The sequence below is a fragment of the Cibotium barometz genome, chromosome 5 (genome assembly GCF_041138505.1).
Source record: "Cibotium barometz isolate CiBa-2024 chromosome 5, ASM4113850v1, whole genome shotgun sequence".
NCBI lineage: Eukaryota > Viridiplantae > Streptophyta > Polypodiopsida > Cyatheales > Cibotiaceae > Cibotium > Cibotium barometz.
In genome coordinates, this window is record NC_141050.1 from 31,122,651 (window position 1) to 31,132,957 (window position 10,307).

Sequence of the window (10,307 nt, forward strand, 5' to 3'; positions counted from 1 at the left end):
TTCAAAGTTTGTAAAAAATATGGGTGTTGGTATCTGCTTCGGTATACAAGCACTAGTATAGTCATTGATACATTTAAATAATTATCAACGTATATACCGACGTCTATACCGGTGCCTAAAAAAATTACAGAATGCCAGTGCGACTATTATTACTCTTTTGTTGAGAATTTTGGTTAGAGAAACAGGTGGACTCCTCACCCTTGGCATTTTTTTTCATGCTTCCTTCCTTGTTTCCATGGATTTACCAATTTATTTGTGTGTTTTTGTATGTTGTTGTGTTTTTTTTTGGTTTTGCAGGTTTATTTCTTATTCTCCTTCTCTCACTCCTCAAGGTAATAGTGTCAACGTGCATTGCCTTTATTTCCTTTGCCTTCCCTAGCTGCTCTATTATGGTCAGATTTTCTCTTTGTTTGTTTGCTTGTGTTGTGTGTATTTGCAGGTCAAGTTCTTTACACAATCCCCTTCACTTTCTGGTATGGACCATAAACCCTTGCTGCATATCTTGTTTTTTCTCTTTTTTTCCTTGCATACAAGAGACCCCAAGATGGGAGGTGGGGAGATAGGAATGTAGATAATTGGTGATTGGCTAGACTTGGCTATTCCTTCCCACGGCCATGCATCGCCATAGCCAACAAGGCCAGGCCCTTGCTTTGCTACCACCTAAGCTTGGCTATGCCTTGCATGGCCATGCATCGCCATAGCCAAGCCTAGGCCGTATCAAATGCTTCGCGGCCTAGGCTTGGCTATGGCGATGCATGGCCATGGCAAGGCATGGCCAATCTTGGGCCACAACAAAGCAAGGGCACAACCTTCGCTATGGCAATGCATGGTCATGGGGCAAGTTGTAAGGGAGCAGTGGCAAAGGGCTCAAAATAGTATGGAGAAAGAATTGTGGGAGAATGAGGAGGAGATGGAGATGGAGTGGGGTTATGGAAAAGACAGAGAGAATGGGTGGGGAGAGGAGATGATGCCTCGTCAATGCATTGCAATGCTCGAGCCCCTACTTTGCGCTCACAATCTCTTCGTCTCCAATCTTCCATATACAAACCCTTGCTTGCTTCTCATGAATAAGGTAGATTGGGGGATCCCATTTCCTATTACTTTTTCTACTCCTATGACTTTGTGAAGCCATGCTAAGTTGTAAGAAAAAAGATATTAAGCATAAAATTGAAGATAATTAAGATTAAAGTAATACTAGAACAAGATTAACAGATGCTTGGAATGGAGATATCTCCAAAGTTGGTGAAGCCCTAAGAATGAGGGAGACTTAAAAACTTGGGCTATGAATACCAAGCTAGTTAGCATTTCATTGGTTAAATTAGATTATGGATAAAATTTGGATTTCTGTCAATTTATCTAATCTTTTTATAGATAATGATAATTTTTTATAAAATACTAAAAAATATTAAAAGATAATTACAGTTTTAGAAATGATGAATGAATTAATTATTAGGTAACAATATTATTTATTTATTTATTTAATAAATAAATTTTATTTATATAATACATAGTTTTTTTAAATTAATAAATAGTATTACAAATATTTTAGACATATTCCAAGTTTTCTCCCAAAAAATATTCTTTAAAAAATGCTTCTTTAAATAGTAAGAATTTTTTTAATTATATCATAATATTCACTTGATTAAAAATAAAAATATATTTTTAGTAATATTATTTTATTCAATAAATTATATATATATATATATGGAGAAAAGCCTTAAAATTATATTATGTAATTTTATTTCAATTTTTTAAATATTTTTTTTTAATTAATAATTTTTTTTCATATTAAAATAAAATCATGAAATATAATGGTGAGGTGGCATGCATTTTTCCACGTGGTAAAAATTTGCTGGCATGGAACCTTCACGTGGGCATTCCTCATGCTCAAGTGTGAGGTGACAATGCCATGTATGTATATGATGTGTCATGTCATGGAGGCACAGAAAGTCAACCAAGATTGACTCTGTTGAGGTGGAAAGATGACATGGACATTCTTGATTACATGGAAATGCCATGTGGGCTTTAGGGAGTAAACCTTGTTGACTAAGTTGAGGTGGCATGATGAGATGGCAAAATGCTTATATGGCATTTACATGTAGGACTAAGACTATGTTACCATAGCTCAATTGCTTAACAAATGGCATACTCTTTAGGTTTGGTGAAACACCAAGCCTAATAGGCATCCTTTGTTTGACTTTGGGCGGATAGACAATGAAAATTTGATTAAGATGGTTGGAAAATGGGCTTCCCTTACTCAAATTCAATCCATTATTTTTTGTTAAAATTATCATGAAAATTACTTTGATCCACAAGAAATTGAAGTACGATGAGGGTTGTATAAAATTTATATAATTAAATTATATAAATTGAAGTACGATGAGGGTCGTATAAAATTTATATAATTAAATTATTTTAAACTTATATAGGCCCTCTCAGAGACCAAGTGAATTTTCTATAGAAGATCGGAAGAAATTCAAACGTTAAAATGTAATTTGACAATATGGCCACATTCTAGACATATTTTTCTAGCTTCTCACCGTTAGATCTTCAATGATGAGCTTCACATTTGCCAAGATCTGGAATAGAAAATTTCATGTTACTTTACAAAGTAGCAAAAAAACTAGTTAAATAGCCATAAAATTCCCAATACATCAAGTTTGCTCTATGCAATGTGTTACATTCATGTCCAAATTGGGATGATCATTGGACTTGGGATGCAGAAGTACTAAGCATTGTATGTGTGACATACTGCAGTAAAGAAAGTTGGAAAATGGAAATGCCAAAACTTTTGTGCAATGAAACAATCACTAAAATAAACTGGATTTCTGATTAGGGGGTGCCATTTGAACACCCACTATATGTATAATGTGCCCCAAACACCATGCCACTAAATTCCAAACATAACTACGAGAGATTGGACCTTTACATTGGAAAGATGTCTGTTTTCAGGCTACTTTCAGGGCGCCCAACTATCAAAAGTGGTGTCCCTTATCTTGCAACCACTCATTATCAACTTGGTACTTGACAAAGAATATTGCACGGGGAGAAGTATTCATCACAACGCTCTACATGATGAGGCTGAAGCTCAAAGGCTACATGTGCAGAAGGAAAGAAGCATGTAGATTTGTGGGTTTAAGGAGGTATATACCCACTTGACCCATGAACTGGCAAGCCTCCATCATTTAACACTTTGCATGATCATGCTCGATTAATTGGGGATGGTAGATTTGGATATTTCTCAAGATTGAATAATCAAGCTACTATTTTCCATTATTAACACACAAATATGGCTCAAACTATGCTTGGTGTGTACAAGCAATCTTTTAAAGGACTAGAAGACCTTGTGATCTCACAAACTCAACATGTAAATGAGTTGGAAAGGCTACTGCAGTCACCTCAGGAAGAGGTAACAAAGCTTGGACAAACTAACCAAAAATTGGAGGAACATGCACTCCAAAAAACCCAACTAAAAAGCACTCTTTTTGGGTTAAGAGTGAGATCTATATAATTTAAAAGTGCTGCATGCCTAGCCACACATGGGGGTGCTAAGAAGAAAAGGATGCGGCTTGCTCAAAGCTACATGAATAGTTAGGGAGGTTTCTGCTTGGATAGTCAGATGTTAGAAGGGTCCCATCAGCCATGTATAATAACATAATTTACAGATGTTAGAAGGGTCCCATCAGCCATGGTGAAGTTCTATCATCAGTAAACAATAAAAGACTGTGAGGGTAGTCTTATTTTTGTTATCAAGCTTGATGAGGCACAAATTCTCAAACATCAAAAAATGGAAAGAATCAGTATAGGGCTGATGAACAAATCTTTAAATTATGCCCAAGGTAACCATTTTGCTCCAACTACATTATTCAAGTCAAACTCAGATATATGTGTAGATAGCCACATTGCATTTGTTCAACCATGATAGCCTAATCCTCTTGGAAATTCTTCCTAATTTCATAAACTTCTGAATATCCAAGAGAATCTTAGATTTAAATGTTAATAGAGTACCTTTGTTTAGAAAGTCCCAATCTAATGAATTTAGGCTTGGTATAGCCAAACGCTCCAGTCTTCCATAAGCTTCTGGTCTGGTAGGGATAATATACTTAGCGTTGTATAAAAATATATGTTTATTAATGAAAAACACAGATGGTTGATTAGAAAATAATACTTTCCTAAGATCAACATGCATGGCCAGGTGAATGACTCCACAGGTTGCCACTCAATGCTTTTTGATGGATAAGCATCTATCACATATACAACACGTGAATAAACCATAGAATCATAAAGAACATAAATAAAATTACAAAAACTATCTTACAATGAGCTTGCAATGCAAATGTTGGAGTAGAAGGATGCATGTGCATGTCTCTTATCGTGTACACATGTTGCACCTTCGCCTTCCACCCATCTTTTGCTATCTTAAATTCCAAGATATGTCCCTTCCAATGGTATTGTACTAAGCCTCTTCTTTAACTTTTTATCCTGTGAGGATCTTTGCATGATGGTTACATAGTCACCGAATTGTTTAATTTGAAGTTTATACCATTCCACACACCTTGATCATCTTTTAGCATTATGAAGAATGCATGAAGAAATGATATTAGGAGTGTGTCTTAGGTTAGACTGTTGTCTCGACATTGCTAGATGATGAATAGAGGAGCGGACGGTGCAAAAAGACGACTAGAAAGAGATGCAATCACGGTAGATTAGGGAATTTCAAATGCATTTACTCATTTTGGGGGGAACCTAAATTTTAAATTTTTACTTTTATAGGCCCTTGAAGTTGGAACCCGCTAAAGTGACATTGAAATAGCCGCATCGTATCACATTAAAGTGGTGATAACCCACTAAAATAGCCCAAAACTAGTCCAGTTAGTAAAAAGTGGATATGACACCCAATGTCATATTAACGGTTGAATGTCTCATTTCTATTTGTCCAAAGCTTAATCCAAATCCAGTACAAGAAATCCAGTACAAGTGATTAAAATGCAGCTCTTTAGTTAAATGTTTTTGGCCTTAATGCAATAATCTTGATTTCTTGCGTAAGTTTTAAATAATATCCCAGTGTTTTCTTGAAGTTTATAACAATTTTCCTCAAAGGAACCATATTCTTCCAAAGAAATAATCAAGATTTATAAATATTTGATCGAGAATCACTCATTGTCACTAAGATTTGATTATGCACAATAATCTTTATAAACTTTAAAAATTTTGCACCAGGATTTGTAAATTCTACCCCAATCAATATGTAACAGATTTGAACTCTACACAACAATATTACATAGCAATCTTTGAATAATTTATGTAGATCTGAAACCTGCACCGCTTTCTTGATGAATATTTTACCAAAACTTGCAACCAAAACTTGCATAAAATCTCAAATCTCTTCGTAAAATGCATAGAATCCTAAGGATCTAAAGCAAGGATAGAGAAAGACTAGTGGGTTTAATGAAAGAACCTCTAATCTTGAAAAATTTCAAGAAACTTAAGAATCAAGAAATGCAAAAATTCAAGAAACACTAATCAAGAAAATTATAAAGAAATTGTGTAGATTAGGGTTTTTTGAAAATGGTTATTTAGCATAAGCTCAAAAATGATCAAGCATCAATCTCAGTGCTGTTAATCCTCTCAAAAAAAATAAAATTAAACTTTGGAAAACTATGTAAAATCACTAATCTAAAAATAATTTAAGCACTAATCACATCTTAATTAAAACATCAAGATCCAAGCCAAGAGCTCTAATACCAATGCTTATTATGATAATGATTACTCTTTTTGAGAGAATAAGAAGAGCTGAATTATCGTAAACTTGAAAGAGAAAATTAAAAGAGATACTTGAGATAATTAAATTAAGAAAACATAAAGATAGAATAATTTCTATGAGAAATTCTCACAAGCTCCAAATTGATTAGAGCATAGCTAAATCACATGATTTTATCTCATTAATTATCTTAATTAATATGCTTTATTATTAATCTTTTTAAAAAAAGAGCTCTCTAAATTTAAAATTAAGAGTAAGAGAGAGAGAGAGAGAGAGAGAGAGAGAGAGAGAGAGAGAGAGAGAGAGAGAGAAGAAGAAGAAGAAGAAGAAGAAGAAGGAGAAGAAGACATAGAGTACACCATGTGTTGCTCATCATATAGAGAGTAGCCACCTAAACATGGGATGGCTTCCATGAATCAGTCATAGAAGCATAAGCTCCAAGAAATGATATAATCATCAAAAGATCATAACAGGCATCAAAAGGTTACAATAGTTGTCTACTAGTTGACTTATATATTCACTTACCCCAAAAAATGTCCACACTAGCCCATTCCCAAAGCCTATGTGCTTCAACCCTAATGTTTACATGATGTGCTAGTGGAAAATAACTTATATAGGTTACAATAGTTGTCTACTAGTTGACTTATATAGCCACTTACCCTAAAATATTCCCACACTAGCCCATGCCCAAAGCCTATGTGCCTCAACCCTAATGTGTGCATGACCTGCTAGTGGAAAACAGCTTTATTACACACACCCTAACCTTCAAATTTAAGGGCCATGACTAGCTTGACCTTCAAACATTTTAAGGTCATAACTAGCTTGACCTTCAAATTTGAAGGCCATTACTAGATTGACCTTTAAAAATTGACCAAATATGGGTTTTTTTGTGTAATTTTTTAAACGAATGGCTTTCTTTTGCAACCCTATTTTCAAACAGGCCTACTCTAAAAGGTTTGAAGGGCTTTGATGCCCTCTGAAGGCTTTAAATTTTAACATTGCTTTAGATCCTATGCAACTACCTCCTAAAAATGTTCTCAGCTTGAATCTTAGTTCTCCCCATTGTAAGGCCTTAAGGGTTGTTGAATTTGCCAACCAAATTCACAAAGCTCATTTGGCCTGTCAAAGCAGGCTGAGCTAGCTAACCGTTTTAATGGCTTTGCCTTGCTGGGCATACTGCCATCTGTATTTAAATAAGACACGACAAAGTTATTGAAACTTAGGTTTATAGTTTATCTATGAAGATATGTCTACTAAGGTGACATGGCTTTATGCATGGACCTGCACACCTACTCTTGTTCAAACAGTGTAATGAAGTAGATTTGGTTGCACATGCACATGGGGGATGGGGCCTAGGCACTTGGGCCTAGGGTCATTTACATGTGTACCTTTGGGCGCCTTGGGCTATATTAGACATAAGGCTCATGGGCATTGTACATTTTTTATCATATACATTTTCATGAGTACACTTACTATTTTGGATCTCTAAGCTTCCATGGTGAACTTCTCCCTCTTGAGATGTTAAGATAGTGAGCCAACCCTAGTTTCTTACATTTTGTAATGAATTAGATTTGGTTGCACATGCACATGGGGGATGGGGCCTAGGCACTTGGGCTTAGGGTCATTTACATGTGTGTCTTTGAGGGCCTTGGGCTATATTAGATATAGGGCTCATGGGGCACTATACCTTTTTGATCATATACATTTTCATGAGTAGACTTACTCTTTTGGATCTCTAAGCTTCCATGGTGAACTTGTCTCTCTTGCGATGTTAGGATGGTGACACCTATGTTATCACTCCATGATTTGAGTGGCCAACCCTAGTTTCTCGCATTGGTATCAAAGCTTGGTTTTTGATTCATGTTTTGGACATGGCAAGAATTTTCTTGATTTTCAGAAATTTCTTGAAATTTCTTGTTTCTTGATCCTAATGTTGGTCAAGAATGTTTAATGTTCAAGGATTAGTGAGCTTTGATTGATATTTGATTAGATCCTTAGGGATTATGGTTCATTTAGGCTCAAATTTTGGACCCCAAATCATATTTTTAGGGTGGTCGAACAAATGTTATTAGGGAAAATTAGCACTAATCACCTATTAATCATGTTTTTGAATATCGTTCTTCTTTTTGCTAGATCTTTGATGGCTATGTATCCCCTCTCATGTGTCCAAATACTGGACACCCGTTTGGGCCAACAAAGAGAATGCTAGGCCTCTTGAGGCTATAACGGACTGTGAGAGAATATTTTTAAAAAAATCTGTGTTTGCTCATTAAGGAGCATTTACTTAATCAAACATGGCAACGATAAAGGTATTGCAAGGGATCACACAAGGTATGAACCCAATGGCTAACATCTTCGAGCCATTGAGATCTATGCCCCAAATGCACTTCCCAATACCATTGGCAATGCCTATAACAAGAGTGTCATCGGGTTTTACACCCTCTATCACTTCAATCCCACTGGGCTTTGGTCCCTTACCTAATATTCCAACAAATTCTATAGGTACCAATACTTTCCTAGATGCTCACACCCTGGACATACTGACTAGTCTAGGAAGGGGGTAGCCCAGGGACTCAGTGAGTCTCTCCCAACAAAAGCACTCACATATGACCTTAGTGACTCATACAAAAATACGACCGTACAAATTTCCAAAATTATGGGTAAATATGACGGAACAATAGACCCTGTTCAATTCATTCAAATGTTCGAATAGAGATGTGAAGCCTTTAGAAATCCCAACGTCCCACCAAGGTACATGCATTGAACCTATGCTTAGAGGAAAAAGCTAGTCGATGGTTCATCACATTGATGCCTGATCAAGACCAACTTCAAAACCTTGAAATCAGCCTTTATACATGTCTTTTCCAAACAAGGTGATTGGTGGAGTTCAGCAACAGAACTTTATTCAATTGAGCGTCAACCAAATGAATCCATTAGAGATTTTATTTTTCAGATAAAAACCTTTGACTCACGATGTGAGTCATGGAAAAAATTGAACGATATTCAATTGAAGAGATGTTTCATAATGGGCTTGAAGAATAATAGCTTACACAACTTGATCATTGTATCTAATTCGGAACCATTCGATCAATGTTGCAAAGAAGCAATATGTTTAGATGACAACATGATGGAAGATGATCATGCCACGAGATGTTCCTCATCTAAACCAAGTGAAGCAATGGCTAAAGAACGATCAGTCTCAAAATTATCATTTCCTGAATTCTATGCAACCTTGCTTAAAAGCGTTCAATCTGCATCTCTAAGAGAAGATGAGCTCCTTCAAAACCAAACATCCTACAAAAGAGGAATGAAATGCCTTTTGTTGAGTGCAATCACTATGACCATCCCAATTCCCATTGTGCATACAAGGCACCTATTTTTCTATACTGCATATATTGTAAAACCTTTGGTCATGATACCAAAAAGTGTCACACTTCATCCACAATTGAATGAAAACCTCTATATCCCGTGCAACAAACAGAAACAACCCAAAGGGTAGAAACTGCTTAGGAAGCAGTTAATCAAACACTGCAGTGTTTCTATTGTCGTGGACCTCACAAGGTGGAAGACTACACAATTTGGAATACTTCCATGCCCATAGTCACTGACACTTTGTGACCCATGTGTGAACGATGTGGCATTGATCACATGTTCCAAGATTGCCCAAGGTGAGTTGCTTCAATGCAACTTGTCTCACAAAATACAACTCTTAACATCTTAAGTGTACAAAACGGGCAATTATCCATGGTACCCTTGAATGTGCTTACACGCTTACAAGCTAAGGCACGAGAGACGATAAAAAATAATGCAAAAGAAAATACCTCAACATGGGTAGAAGAACATGTTTTAAAGCAGAACCCAAAAGAAAACCAAAACCTTCTAAACCCAAAAAAAACAAGGGACAACAAACTATCGAAACCAAGGTTGAATTAACGGATAGGGAAAAGGAGCCTATGGAGGAAATAAACCCAAAAGAGCCAAAGGCTACAAATAATGCTTAAGCATCCACCTCAAAGGCTACCACACAAACCACAAAACCCATATGTGCGACACAGGATCCAAAAGCTCAAAAGAAAATTCGATCTCGTTGCATGGGAAAACATAATGAAAAACTGACGATCCAAAGAAAGTTAGAAGATGAAACAAGTTCTAGTACGTCACTTAGTGAGGATGAAACAAGTTCTGATTTGTCACTCAGTGCACCTCATAGGTCAATCAAGAAACTAGAATCCACCCAACCATCCCAAATGGAAAATCATGATCATATGACATATGTGAAATACAAAAGGCAAGCTTAGGAGAGCATTCTTAGCTTGGTTCAATGTCTTACAGGATCACCGATTGTGATTGAGCCTCATAATGCCAATCCTAAAAAAGCAACCAAAATACAAAGTCTAGAGGAGTACCGCTTCCCCTTTCAAGAGGAAGACATACTCTCTACAGAAGAGTCATGCACGAATTATGTGCTTGAGAAAGCACATGAGGAATTCGATAATTCCTGTACAAAATTAAAGTAGTCTCTCAAAACCTCAATTGGAGGAATGCT